Source organism: Bos grunniens, chromosome 14, assembly GCF_055505025.1.
Source record: "Bos grunniens cultivar Pamir isolate PY7600 chromosome 14, Bosgru_T2T1.0, whole genome shotgun sequence".
NCBI classification, from domain to species: domain Eukaryota; kingdom Metazoa; phylum Chordata; class Mammalia; order Artiodactyla; family Bovidae; genus Bos; species Bos grunniens.
The window spans coordinates 64,796,905-64,811,143 of NC_141178.1; positions in this window are offsets into that span (position 1 = coordinate 64,796,905).

Genomic DNA, 14,239 nt, shown 5'->3' on the forward strand with positions numbered 1-14,239 from the left:
TGTCTATTGTGCTGGCACCAGGGTGGCCAGTGACAGAGAATGGCAGTTTTAGTCAGCAGCAGGTTCAGTCATTACATCTGCTTGATTATTTCTGTTAAACAATCCTTGATCTCTGGTGGCATTAACTTGTGATACAAATATTTCCACATATGTGACTACTACCAAATGCCTCTCCTTCAGATCTCCTTTTCCCTGATCTTCCAGTTTTTCTGTTTCTAGGACTCCTGACAACTGGCCAAGACATCTGCCATTCCATACACACACACACACACACACACACACACACACATGAGCGAGTGTTAGTCACTCAGTCATGCCCAACTCTTTGCGACCCCATGGACTGTAACCCACCAGACTCCTCGTACATGGGATTTTCCAGGCAAGAATACTGGAGTGGGTTGCCATTTCATTCTCTAGGGGATCTTCCCAAGCCAAGAATTGAACCCAGGTCTCCTACAATGCAGGCAGACTCTTTACTGACTAAGTCACCAGAGAAGCCCATATATATATGTATAGGTTCCGTTTCTAAAATCTACTTTTATATTTTCCATGTTCTCTGGTGAACTTGGACATCTTGCTGCTGCTGCTGCTGCTAAGTCGCTTCAGTCATGTCCGACTCTGTGCGACCCCATAGACGGCAGCCCACCAGGCTCCCCCCGTCCCTGGGATTCTCCAGGCAAGAACCAAGGAGTGGGTTGCCATTTCCTTCTCCAATGCATGAAAGTGAAAAGTGAAAGTGAAGTCGCTCAGTCATGTCCGACTCTTCTCGACCCCATGGACTGCAGCCTAACAGGCTCCTCCATCCATGGGATTTTCAGGCAAGAGTACTGGAGTGGGGTGCCATTGCCTTCTCCATTGGACATCTTATAGCTCCTTAATTGTCTTACACCCAAGTCACACTGCTTTTGGAGACTAATTAAAACTAGTATGTCTAGATTTTGTACTCCTAGGGTAAAATCTAATTAATTTAGTTTATCCTGAGGAAACTCTGAGCTAAAATTTTTTTCACCTAGGCTTCCCAAGTTTACACACAACCATTAAATGCCTCTCCTTGTGGAGAATCCTTAGACTATTGCCTAAATTAGCCGGTTTATCAGCATGGCCTCTTAACAACGTTGAAGGGATGACTTTTTAATATTTAGCATGGATAGGAGGGCAACTGTTGAGAACACAGATATGCTAAGTTAGCCTCATAAGAAAAAAAAAAACACAACATTTATTCTCTGGGCAGCTCTATGCAGCAGAACACTTGCTCTTGCCACATTGATATGGCTGCACGTGCTCAGAAGTGGAAGAAGACTTCTTTTCTTCGTTTCTGACTGGAAGAAGACTGAAAGAGTTCCACATGGAACTCACAGGCCAAGTTAAACTTCAACACTCTTTCTCTTCTGTTAGTCTATATCAGCTATTGAGATTTGGGGAATTATGGGACTTCCCTTTGGCTAGAAACTACCTTTTAATATCCAAATCACAAAGATACATTGCTTAGATTTTGTGTCCATACCTGGTCCAATTGGTAGTAGCCACTTTTTAGAGACAACAACCCTTCTGTCACTTCTTAGAAAAGTGGGGCATGGATTAGGAAGACAACCAAAAAAGTATGTCTATTACATACACAGAATTTTCACTGCCATAAATATGGCACTAAATCATAATTATTTCATGTATCAAGGGGAAAAAAAAAAACCCTAGCAAAAATGTTAAGCTGTTAAAGTCAACAGCATATAAAATATTGGATCCGAACGGCAATTGACCTCCACTAAACTCAACTCATCTGCCAGAGAGCTCCAAAAAGCTGGCTCAGAAAGATGTAACTTTCTTGTGTATTGAAATCCTTTAAGCTTACTAAAATCATATTTAAAAAACCACAGAAGTATTTATTTCAGATGGAAGTGTTTTACCTTTCAGTCACATGTGTGTTGTTCAATTGTTCATGGTATTCGATATACATTTATGAGTATCCACTAAAATCTGGCTTCTGTGTTGGGAAGGAAGGGATACAGCAGGAAAATGTCATGTTCCCACAACCAAAGGGCAAGCATTGAGATGCTGGCTATCACCACATATCAGCAAGGATTTAAGAAGACAAGGAATCTCTTTGCACTGCTGGTAGCAGTGTAAAATGTAGCAACCAAATTGGTAATCAATCTCACAACATTTAGTGTAAATCAATATTCATAAGCCCTGAAGCACAGTATTAAACTCCTAAATCAAAGGTTAAAGTCTTTCAAGGGAAAAGGGAAAACATATTGACCATGGTATTAGTTATATTTTGAGAATTTAGAAGCAAACCAGATGTATGTAAAGTAATAAATCTAAAAACATAATTCTGGGTGGAAAGTAAGTAAGAAATGTATATCATACTACTATTCAGAAATATCAAAAACTATAGAGAAATAAAATTTAAAAATTATTGTATATGTTTATATATATATATGTATATATCCATATATAATATATTGTGTATATAACAATATAAATGATATAATAAGTGACACATATAATAATATATGGTCTTCCCAGTTGGCACTAGTGGTAAAGAATCCACCTGCCAATGCAGGAGCTGCCAGAGATGCAGGCTTGATCCCTTGTTTGGGAAGATCCCCTGGTGTAGGAAATGGCAACCCACTCCAGTATTCTTGCCCAGAAAATTCTATGGACAGAGGATCCTGGCAGGCTACAGTAAATGGGGTAGCAAAGAGTAGTACATGATTGAGCATCCACGCATTGCATCATATTATACATTTCCTCTCTTATAAGGAAATGGAACTAAGGATTTAGACAAAGTAGGAAAATCAAAGTAAAATAGAAGAGTGCTCCCTGTATAGATCAAAAATACCAGAAGCATAGTTTTCATATATCTGTATACCTTCTTTCTTCCACACGCACACACACGAAGGAAAATTTTTAAAGTGAGAAGATAATCATGACCTTCCTGGAATTATCTTTGTAGCAAAGTAGTTTCATGGACTTGGGTGACTGGAAAAATAATATACACTGCCAATATAAAGGTTGCCCATTCTACCTAGAATTCTCTTGATACATATTAGTGGGAAGTCCAAAACTAAGAGACTTGGATATGTCATCAGATCTTCCCCTGGTACCTTTATTTATTTATTTATTTTTTGCAGAGTGAGACATATTTTTTTTTAGGTCATTTTTTTTAAATTTTATTTTATTTTTAAACTTTACATAATTGTATTAGTTTTGCCAAATATCAAAATGAATCTGCCAAGAACTTTTCTGCATTTCTCTTAGTGTCCTTTATTCTTTTCTTCCAGTCCCCTTCTTCAAACACTCTTCAAGGTGGTATTCTTATAAAAGATCAGCTAATGGTCTTAGATAACATGTTATTCATGGCCCCAGGAGCATTTGTATTGACATATGTAGAAGTACGCTAATTATTTGGTTTTATGACAAAATATAGCAATTTTTCAGAGAAGGCAATGGCACCCCACTCCAGTACTCTTGCCTGGAAAATCCCATGGATGGAGGAGCCTGGTGGGCTGAAGTCCATGGGGTCGCTAAGAGTCAGACACGACTGAGTGACTTCACTTTCACTTTTTCACTTTCATGCATTGGAGAAGGAATTGGCAACCCACTCCAGTGTTCTTGCCTGGAGAACCCCAGGGGCAGGAGAGCCTGGTGGGCTGCCGTCTATGGGGCCACACAGAGTCGGACACGACTGAAGTGACTTAGCAGCAGCAGCAGCATAGCAATTTTTATTGAGAAACAAATTTAAACTAGAACTATTTTGTGGATGGTTAATACACATAAGATGGATATATAAGATGTGTCCCTGGTCATATATACACTGTTGGAGTGTATGTATGCTCAGTCACTTCATTTGTGTCCAACTCTTTGTGACCATATGGACAGTAGCTCACCCAGCATCTCTGTCCATGGGATTCTCCAGGCAAGAATACTGTAGTGGGTTGTCATGCCCTCCTTCAGGGGATCTTCCTGACCCAAGGATCAAACCTGCATCTCCTGCACTGCAGGCGGATTCTTTACTGCTGAGCTACCAGGGAAGCCCCATATATACACTACCATGTGTAAAATAGATAGCTAGTGGGAAGCTGCACTTTAACACAGGGAGCTCAGCTCGGTGCTCTATGATGACCTAGAGGGATGGGATGGGGTGGGGGTGGAAGGGAGGTTTAAGAGGTAGGGATACGTGTGTCCTTATAGCTGATTCACATTGTAGTATGACAGAAACCAATACAACAGTGTAAAGCAATTATCCCCCAATTAAAAATAAAATTTAAAAAAGACATACAAACTACTATGTATGAAGTAGATAAGTGACATGGATACATTGTTCAGCACAGGGAGATAGAGCCATGATTTCATAATAAGTTTAAAGGGAATATAGCCAATAAAAACATTAACTATTCTATATAAACCTGAAACTGATATAATATTATAAATCAACTCTATTTCAATTTAAAAAGTTAAAAAAAAAAGCAAATAAAAATGTATCCCTGATAAGGTGAGAAAATAGTCTTAGGTAATCTCTCCTGTGTGTCCTCATATTCCGAATATTCTCCACCACATTGTACTACAACGACTGGCTGTGAGCCCTTCTAATGCTTCAAGATCTGGCAAAAGCGGCCCACACCTTTGGTTTCAGGTTCTGCCGCAGTAGAAAGGACTTCTCATGAAGTTCACATTTCTTCATGCTTCTCTCAGCTTTAGGGTTCTGACCTCCTTGCTTTCTATCTTAGTTGAGTTTCAAGTTATCAGAGATACAAACAGGGCCCTTCACCACTGTCCATCAAAAATCATTCTTGGTTTTTCACTAGTTCAGCAATTTTTCTGAGAATTTCAGGACTAACAGAGGAAGATCACGGTGATAGTCTTTCAACATTTCCTGACACTCAATTCACCCTTTTCTATAATCCAAGCTCCTGAAATCTAACTTTCACATTTTACATTCAACTACCTAAAAAATTTATTCCTTTGTTCAAATTGCTTTTTACATACCACTGACAAAGTTGTCAACAATATTGTTTTTATCTTACAATAAAATCTAATCATTTATTACTCTGCCGATCCTCTCATTACATTGGGCACATTATGGGGGGCGGAGATATTTGTATATTCATCTTTGTAACTTGAAACCAAAATAATAAGTACAGTACTCATAAATTATTTGTTGGATTAATAAATTAATTAATGAACAAAAGAGTGATTGCTAAAATCAACAAGAAATCAAGAGCAGCTAAGTATCTCCAACACAAGGTATTATAGCAACAGACTTTGGAAAGATTTCAAAAAGCTTCCTGACCAATTTACTGCAATCAACTCTGAAGAAAACAACAAAGAATATGCAGCCATTTGCATAGTCCCTGCTTTTAATGCAATTTGCTTATAACAACTTGACCCATATCGTATATTGCATGTTTCCATTTGTTAATGATTTCTGAAGCAACTAGTTCTGCAGGATACATGCGCCCTATTACTCTAATTCTGGCTTAATCCTCTAATATTTGGTGTAATCAAATTTGTTTTTCTGAGTCACCTTCTCATAACTGCAATATTAAAAATCATGTTTTGTCCACTTACATCTACCCTATATTATGCTTCCTTGGTATGGCATTCAGTTTGGAAAACAATAATAGCTTGATTTTTATAGTGTCTTAAAGAATGTAACATTGATATCTGTTATCTCCTTTCTATTTTTCTCACAGGCCTTTGTGCTGGGGTTTAGTCCAAGTGACTTGTCTAAACTTTCACAGCCAGTCAATATCATTAAGGAAACTTCCCTTCAAAGCATCATGTAGAATACTCTTTCTTAAAAAAAAAAAAAAAAATTGATATATAATTTACAACACTGTGTAAGTGCAAAGTGTACAATGTGTTGTTTTGAAATGTTTATGTATCATAATATGATATATAACACTCACTGTAGCATTAGCTAACACTTCTGTCACATCACATATATAATTATAATTCCTTTTTATGTGGTGATTATAGTCAACAATACTGTTATAAACTTCAAAGTGGAATCCTCTTATAGGTAAATTTCTCAAAGTAAGATTCCCTAACATATTTTCACTCAGAAAACTGCATTCCATAGGCCTTTCAGAGCGAATTGTTCACGGGAATTTTCTTCTTTTTGACCTCGTTGGTGTAAGCTTGTGTGGATGTGTGTGTGCATAATTCAAATTTTACATTCTAATAACAAGATAAATGCCATTTTCTACTCTCTCTCTTCCTTTCTACTCTTCCATTTGCTTTTTATTTTCCACGTTACTCTTTAGCTCCATTCACAGACTTTTCCCCAGGCTTATCTGGAATAGCGGCTCCTCTCTTTTTGTTGAGGCCACTTTTTCCAATCAGAAGGTGAGCTCATGCTGCTTCCTGGAAACTTAAAATAGCAGGACCGTGTTGATCTGGAATGTTCTACCAAGTCCCCACTTGCTGTGTTTCTTCCTGTGAGTCCTTGGGAAAGGAGGGCACTTCCTTTGTCATCACAAAGGGGTTGAGTCTTAGAGTTAAAACAGAGCCCAAAATGATACTCAAGAAAGTTCTGACTCTTTTACACCTCGTTAATTATTCCTCCCTTGGGTTCCTAGAGCACTTTCTACCTACATACATTATATTTATCACATTACATTCAAAAGCATTTTATCCTCTTATTAGAGATACATTTATTCTGTGTTCACTATGTGCCAGGATTAAAACAGAAAAATATCCCTATTCTCAAAGAAGTTCTAATCTAACAGGAAGAAAGAAACAGTAAACAAGATAAAGCATGGAAGAAGTCACACATGCTACGTGTCATTTGTTTTTGATTTAAAAAAACAACAACAACATTAAGAATCATGGTCCTTTCTAAACAAGCAAGCTTCAGGTTCATATGGTGACCAGGAGAAAATCCCCCAGGAACAAATAAAGAGAATTCTAATGAAATTATAATCACAAGCCAAAAAGGATACATTAATTTACTCTTTAAAACAATCCTTTCAGAAGAATTTTAATATATTCACTAATTTACTTATTTAAGTAAGAATGTCAGAAAGATAAAGATACGTATGGTGAACTTGAAAGTTACTTTGAAAATCCAAGATCCCAAACTTGAACAGCAAAATTTTAAAGCATCTATTCAAAAAAAAGAATACTAGAAAACCTGCTGTACTGGTCTGTCCTGTGTTACCTTAGACATGGTAGTCTAGTAGGATGGGTGATTTCCATTTCACATGGGACATAAAGCTATATTCTTGTTACCGTGTTTCTAAGGAATAGGAAAATCAACTTATGAATTTTCTCTTTTCTTCACGCAAGCAGCCCAGCTCACTCCCACCTCTCACAACCTCACAAATCCTGGAGCAAAACCAGGAAAACACCTAAATGTTAGCATCTTCACCATGGCAGGTTTCCTATGCTGGGATAAACGGTTGTGAATGGACCTGAAACCAAGTACTTCCTAGTAACTCAGCCTCCGTGCTGCCACACACAGCACTAGTTTCTCCCACATAGGAATGAAAAATGCAGCACGAATCCAGACAGAAACCAGGTGCTTGCCGTAAATGAAGTGAAAAACTTTCCCTGTGAGTTAAAGCAGCCCGTTAGTCAGACCTTCTTCCGGGGCATCCTTGCAGCTCCAAGTGGGTTGTGAGGTTTGGGCAAAATGGATACGTGCATATACAAAACAGGTAATATTTCTTCTTCAGTTCAGTTCAGTTCAGTCGCTCAGTCGTGTCCGACTCTTTGCAACCCCATGAATCGAAGCACGCCAGGCCTCCCTGTCCATCACCAACTCTCAGAGTTCATCCAGACTCACTGTCCATTGAGTCAGTGATGCCATCCAGCCATCTCATCCTCTGTCGTCCCCTTCTCCTCCTGCCCCCAATTCCTCCCAGCATCAGAATCTTTTCCAATGAGTCAACTCTTTGCATGAGGTGGCCAAAGTACTGGAGTTTCAGCTTTAGCATTCTTCTTAGGCCACGTAATTTTCTGTCATAAAACTCACCTTAGAGGAAGAGTCCTGGCTGTTTCCTGTAGTGCTCAGAATTGGCAGAAACATCTACCATCGAGGTCGAAATTATTCTTTGTCAGGTGGTGAGAAACCAAATATAGCCCATGAGAGAAGGGTTTTAGGGATATCAAGACAGTGTTTTGTGATCAATGGCAGATTTTATAGAGAGCAAACTTTTTAAACTTGAGGCATGAGAGTTCCATCCTCAAATCCTAGCTCATTAACACATCTTATTGGTACAGTCATTCTACACATACTGTCAACACTCATATCACTGTCCCCATGATGCCATCAGTTATCACTCAGGATGATCATTCAGCTCAGGGAATGCCCTTTCACACTGTCTTTCTATCTCACCATCTTGACTGGTTACATTACCCTCATGTAAAATGCATCATCAATGTAGACCATTTGCTTTTCTAATTACATGATTATATATGATCATTAGAGAAAAATTAGGCAAGAAAGCTCCCCCAGTATATGAAGAGGAAACAAGAACCACCAAATGGTAAAATCGCCTGTATTATCAACTAGAGATACCAGGTATAAATATTTTGGTTGATAATGAGACTACCATGGATATACATCGTGGGCTTCTGGACAACTTTTCAGTTTTTGTTTATTTGTTTTGTTGTTGTTGTTGTTGTCTGCTCCACATGTAGCATGCAGGATCTCAGTCCCTGACCAGGTATCAGCCCTGTTTGAGAGTAGGTATTTTGTGGACAACATTGAACACTCTAACTTGTTGAAATCTTTGTCCATTTGCAACCAAAAGAATAGCATCTAATTGTTATTATAAGTTATTTCCTAGCCAATGCAGTGGGCTGACCTTTGGGGCCTCCCTGATAGCTCAGTTGGTAAAGAATCTGCCTGCAATGCAGGAAACCCCAGTTTAATTCCTGGGTCGGGAAGATCTGCTGGAGAAGGGATAGGCTACCTACTCCAGTATTCTTGGGCTTCCTTTGTGGCTCAGCTGGTAAAGAATCTGCCGGCAGAGTGGGAGACTTGGGTTTGATCCCTGGGTTGGGAAGATCCCCTGGAGAAGGGAAAGGCCACCCGCTCCAGTATTCTAGCCTGGAGAATTCCATGGACTGTATGGGGTCGCAAAGAGTTGGACATGACTGAGTGACTTTCACTTTCTCTTTCATGCAATATAAATAAAAGAAAATGAGAATGGGTTGGAGGGGGAAAAGAATTAAAATAGGAATCAAGTAATGAACATGACTCAAACTGTGTGCCTAGTGTGACTAGACGAATACCTTCAAAGATTTAGAATGTAAAAAAAAAAAATTCAGAGTCCATTTAATGTTTTCTCAAGAACCCTGTTTTACTCAAATCTGCTGGTTTGATCTTTAGACATATACAAGTTTTGTTGTTTTAGAAATTCTGGTAGGCAAAATCATACTCCACATTTCTATGCTTTGGTAAATTACAAAAATTTGTTTTCAACTGGGCCACATTTGTTCGATGGATGATTTTGCTCCTATTTAAAAATGAGGAGGAGGAAATGGGGGTCCTTGAAAGTTCAGTGACTTCACCACAGTCACATCCTAGTAAGTGCCAGATCCAAGGCTGCAGAGGAAAAGAAAAGAATCAGTGCTTCTTTTTGCTCTACCTCCTGGGAAATTCCCACATTAACACTGGCTCAGGGAGTAATGAATAGATTCTTTCAGAAATAGAGTGGTCACAGTCTGATCTAAGTTAGCAAGCTTTCATTTTGTGTAGACAAAGAAAACAAAATGTTAGGCTGGCTTCTCAGCCTGAGGGCCTCAGAGCAAAGGAAGCTGTCTAGGGCAGGGATCCTTTCAGCTACAGTGAGCATGAATTAGCAACTAGAAAATACACACTCTGCAGGAACGTGGGCACATCCGGATAGTTATTTACCTTCCCTGGAGGGCAGGTAACCTGATGCGACCACAGACTCTGCAGGCTTTAACAGGCAGAAGAGAACAATGTGGATTTCAACCTTAAATTTGTATAGCATCTTTCAGGCAAGACATTCCCCAAAGACCTTGGGAGCCAATCGTCAAAACCAATATGGAGTTGTGAAACACTAATTGTCCATCCGTAAGCATGCAGGAGACCCTGGATGACAGAAGCCACCACTCTCCTTTGTAGCCAAAGAGGAAATGTCATGAATCAAGGCTCATATATAACTACCCGTACTTGATTGCAGGATAAGAGGTTGTGGAAATTGTGTTTACTCACCTGAACTCTGCAATTTAAAGTTTTCAGAAACCTATTTGAGGAGAAAAATCTGTAAGGTGGTTTAGTCCCAGCCAGTATGACAGGGCTGTATCCAGTTCCTCCCCTCAGTGTTTCATACAAACATGATCGCATCTGGTTCATCCTGAACAGGATAAGTACTGTTGTCCCTGCTTTATAGGAGAGTGATAAGAACTTGGTATAATTGAAAAAAAAGTGTCCACAGGAAGCTCAGCTCGGTGTTCTGTGGTGACCTAGATGAATAGGATGGGGGGAGTGGGATGGAAAGGAGGTCCAAGAGGGAGGGGATGTTTGTATACAATAGCTGATTCACTATGTTATACACCAGAAACTGACACAGTTGTAAAGCAAGTTCACTCCAATTTTAAAAATCATTAAATACTATTACTCTCTAGTGCAGGTAGATCCTGGTGAAAGGAAGGTCATCTTGTTTTAGTGTTCACCATGATGGATTTGAATATAAGAAGAGGAATGCGATAGTGATTTCCAGGGGCTGGGGAGTGGGAGAGATGGTGAGTTGCTATTCAGTGCTATAAAGTTTCAGTTATGCAGGACGGATACATTCTGGAGATCCGCTGTCCAACATGAGTCTATAGCCTGCAATAGAGTGCTATGCTACATATGGGCTTCCCGGATAGGTTAGCCGGTAAAGAATCCGCCTACAATGCAGGAGACCCCGGTTCAATTTCTGAGTTGGGAAGTTCCCCTGAAGAAAGGATAGGCTACCCATTCCAGTATTCTTGGGCTTCCCTGGTGGATCAGACAATAAAGAATCTAACTGCAATGCAGGAGACCTGGGTTCAATCCCTGAATTGGGGATTTTTTTCCCTGGAGAAGGAAATGGCAACTAACTCCAGCATTCTTGCCAGAGAATTTCACGGACAGAGGAGACTGGTAGGCTACAGTCCATGGGGTCACAAAGAGTCTGACATGACTGAGAGACTAAGCACTGCACCTCAAAATTTATCAAGAGTGTAGATCTCATGTTAGTATTTTTAGCACACAAGAAAATCAGAGGATGCAAGGAATCTTTGGGAAGTGTTGGATTGTCTATTCTCTTGATTTTAGTGCTGGAACTGTGTGTGTACATATTCATAAACTCATCTCATTATACATATTAAATATGTGCAGTTCTTTGTATATCAATTATACTTCAACAGAACTCTTAAAAAGCAGACAGAAAAATATAAACAAATAAGCAACAAAAGAGGGAGAAAAGAAGAGGAATTTGGAAACCATCTAAGAACATTTTTTTCCAATGGGCTGGTTGAAGGTACTTTTAAAGGTAATGTGCAAGTAACATTTATTTGTGTTTTTATGTGGCTCTGATTTAAAACCACATTCATCTTTAGAAAACTTAAGAAGTTCTTTGAGAGACTGTTCTAGCACTTGTAAGTAGTAACCATAGAGTAAACAGGTAAAAAACGATTTCCCACATGAAATTTATAGTTATCTGTAAGTCAGATATAAGTCTCACAATGTTTTGAACTGGTTATTAAGAACACTGCTATCTATGTAGCCAAAAAGACCCCAGAAAGAAATGAGGCCACACTCAGAAAAACAGGTGTTTGTGGATATCTAAAGAAAAAAATCTTCCCTGGTAGTTCAGATGGTAAAGAATACGCCTGCAATGTGCAAGACTCAGCTTTGATCTCTGGGTCGGGAAGATCCCCTGGAGAAAGGAATGGCAACCCACTCCAGTATTCTTGCCTGGAGAATTCCATGGACAGAGGAGCCTGGGGGGCGCTACAGTCTATAGGGTTGCAAATAGTCGGACACAACTGAGCAACTTTCACTTTCACTTAAAGAAAAAGAGTGGGCTATTTCTCATGTTTGTATGTTTCTAAATCTAGAGCTCCACAATCTAAAAAGATTTTTTCTAATTAATACCCATTTTCATTTCATTTATTAAGTAAAGTGATACTTGCAGCATTGTGCTCTGTAACATTTAAGGTCTTTTCATTCAGTCATTTCCTTTTGTAAAACATCTGTACATTCAAACATCAATTGAGAAACTACTCTGTGCTTCAAATTATATTAGTGATGATTAAGGTATATGTGATGTTTACTTTTTCTAGTGAGGTCTCCTAAAGGAGCATCTAATAAGATTATACTGAGGGTGTGATAAAAGGCTTTTAGTAGAAAGTTACATTTGATCTGAATTGTGAATAGTGAGGAAAGTAGGACTGATGGAAGTTGATTTTGGGTAGACCGGTCAGGTATTTCTTGAGTCTCAGTAAACCCAGATTAGATTTGCCTACAAATATTACAGACAGCAGAGTGTGTCCTGCTATTAGTTTTAGATGGTACATTTTCTAAAGGATATGGTTTAATGCTAGAGTTTTGTCTATGCAATGGAATTTTTTTTTAACTCACTCCACTTTGTTAGATCTTTGTAAGTGCTAATGATTACAATGAAGGAAAAATAGAGGAAGGAGAAGAAAAGCTAAGAAGAAAGAAGAAGAAGAGGACAAAGAGAAGACACCTTTGTGTTTTATCAAGGAGAATTTTGGTTTCTGTAGGCATGACTTAAGATTATCATCTTCAAGTCCCCCAACAATAAGATATCATCAGAGAAAATTGGCTGTCAAATTGCTTTGCAAATTAAACTGTAGCATAACATATCTCTCTGGGAAATAAGGAAATGAGAGACCTAATTTTTATGACATTAGAGATTATTTCATCCAAATTTCTCATTTTATATATAATGAAACTAGGGCTAAGAGGGTTTCAATATCAGCTGCCAAATTCCACAGTGGATTTGCAGCAAAGTATAATTGAAAAATAATAATGGTATTCTATGGAGATATAGTGGTAAAGCACAATAAGATATGAACACTGAGAAACAGAGAATTCACAAGTATGTCTGCTTTCATTCTCTAATATTTTTCCACAAACCACAATGTCTTTAAAAATTTTTAATGGTCACATATTTGCATAATACTTTTCTTTTGCATTCTTTTTTCTGTTGTCAAAAGCAATTTAGAATACAGCTTTCATTCTATACCCTTTTATATATCTTTCCCATCTTTGATCAATGAGCCTCAGTCACTCATAAAATTTAGGTAACTTGCTTTACAAACCATAATGTGAAGCCTTCTGGATCTTGTAAATCACTGAATGCCAGTTGAGATAAAGGACACGGAGGAGTCAGCTTCTTGGTTCAATGTCTTATGTGTAGTGCCAAAGTGACTGGAAAAAAAGTGGTTGAAATATGGCAACAGTTCACTGTTAGAGCATTTGTAAAAACTTTTCTCTCTTAAATTGGCTGTAGCCTGAGATAACACCTAACTACCAAACTTACTGCCATGAAACAACAACAAAAAAAGGTCCCAGGATTTTTCACATAAACTAGGTCAACGTTCTCACTTAAGTTATCCTAAAATTATAAAAAATGATCATGTTTACTAAGGAAAATGATGATATCTTGGTACTGAGGTTTTGTTTGTTGGTTTGTTTTTTAAACAATCCAAGACTGCTAAGATTTTTACATGCCTTGTTTTAATTTTTATACCGATTTGGGGCAAGTATTTTTATTTTAAATATGTGGAAATTGAGGTTCAGAGGTAAAATTAAGGTAAAATGCTTTCACCTTACATTAAGTCACACAGATTTCTTTTGCACTTAAAAATAAGTGTCTTGGACTTCCCTGGTGATCCAGTGGTTAGAAGTCCACCTGCCAATGTGAGGGACACGGGTTTGATCTCTGATCCAGGAGGATTCCACATGTCATGGGGCAACTGGGCCTGTACACCACAACTCCTGAGCCCAGGTAGCCGAGAGCTGCAACAGGAGAACCCACCACAATGAGAAACCCGAGCAAGCAACTAGAGAATAGCCCCTACCTGCTGCAACTAAAGAAAGCTGGTACGCCACAATAAAAACCCATTGCAGCTCAAAATCAATAAATAAAACTTAAATACATTAATTAATTAATTAAAAATAAACATCTTGACCTTGCTATTGTGGCCTACACAATTGTAAGTAAATGTAGCATAACCAAAACCTCCACATGTCTGTTACCAGTCC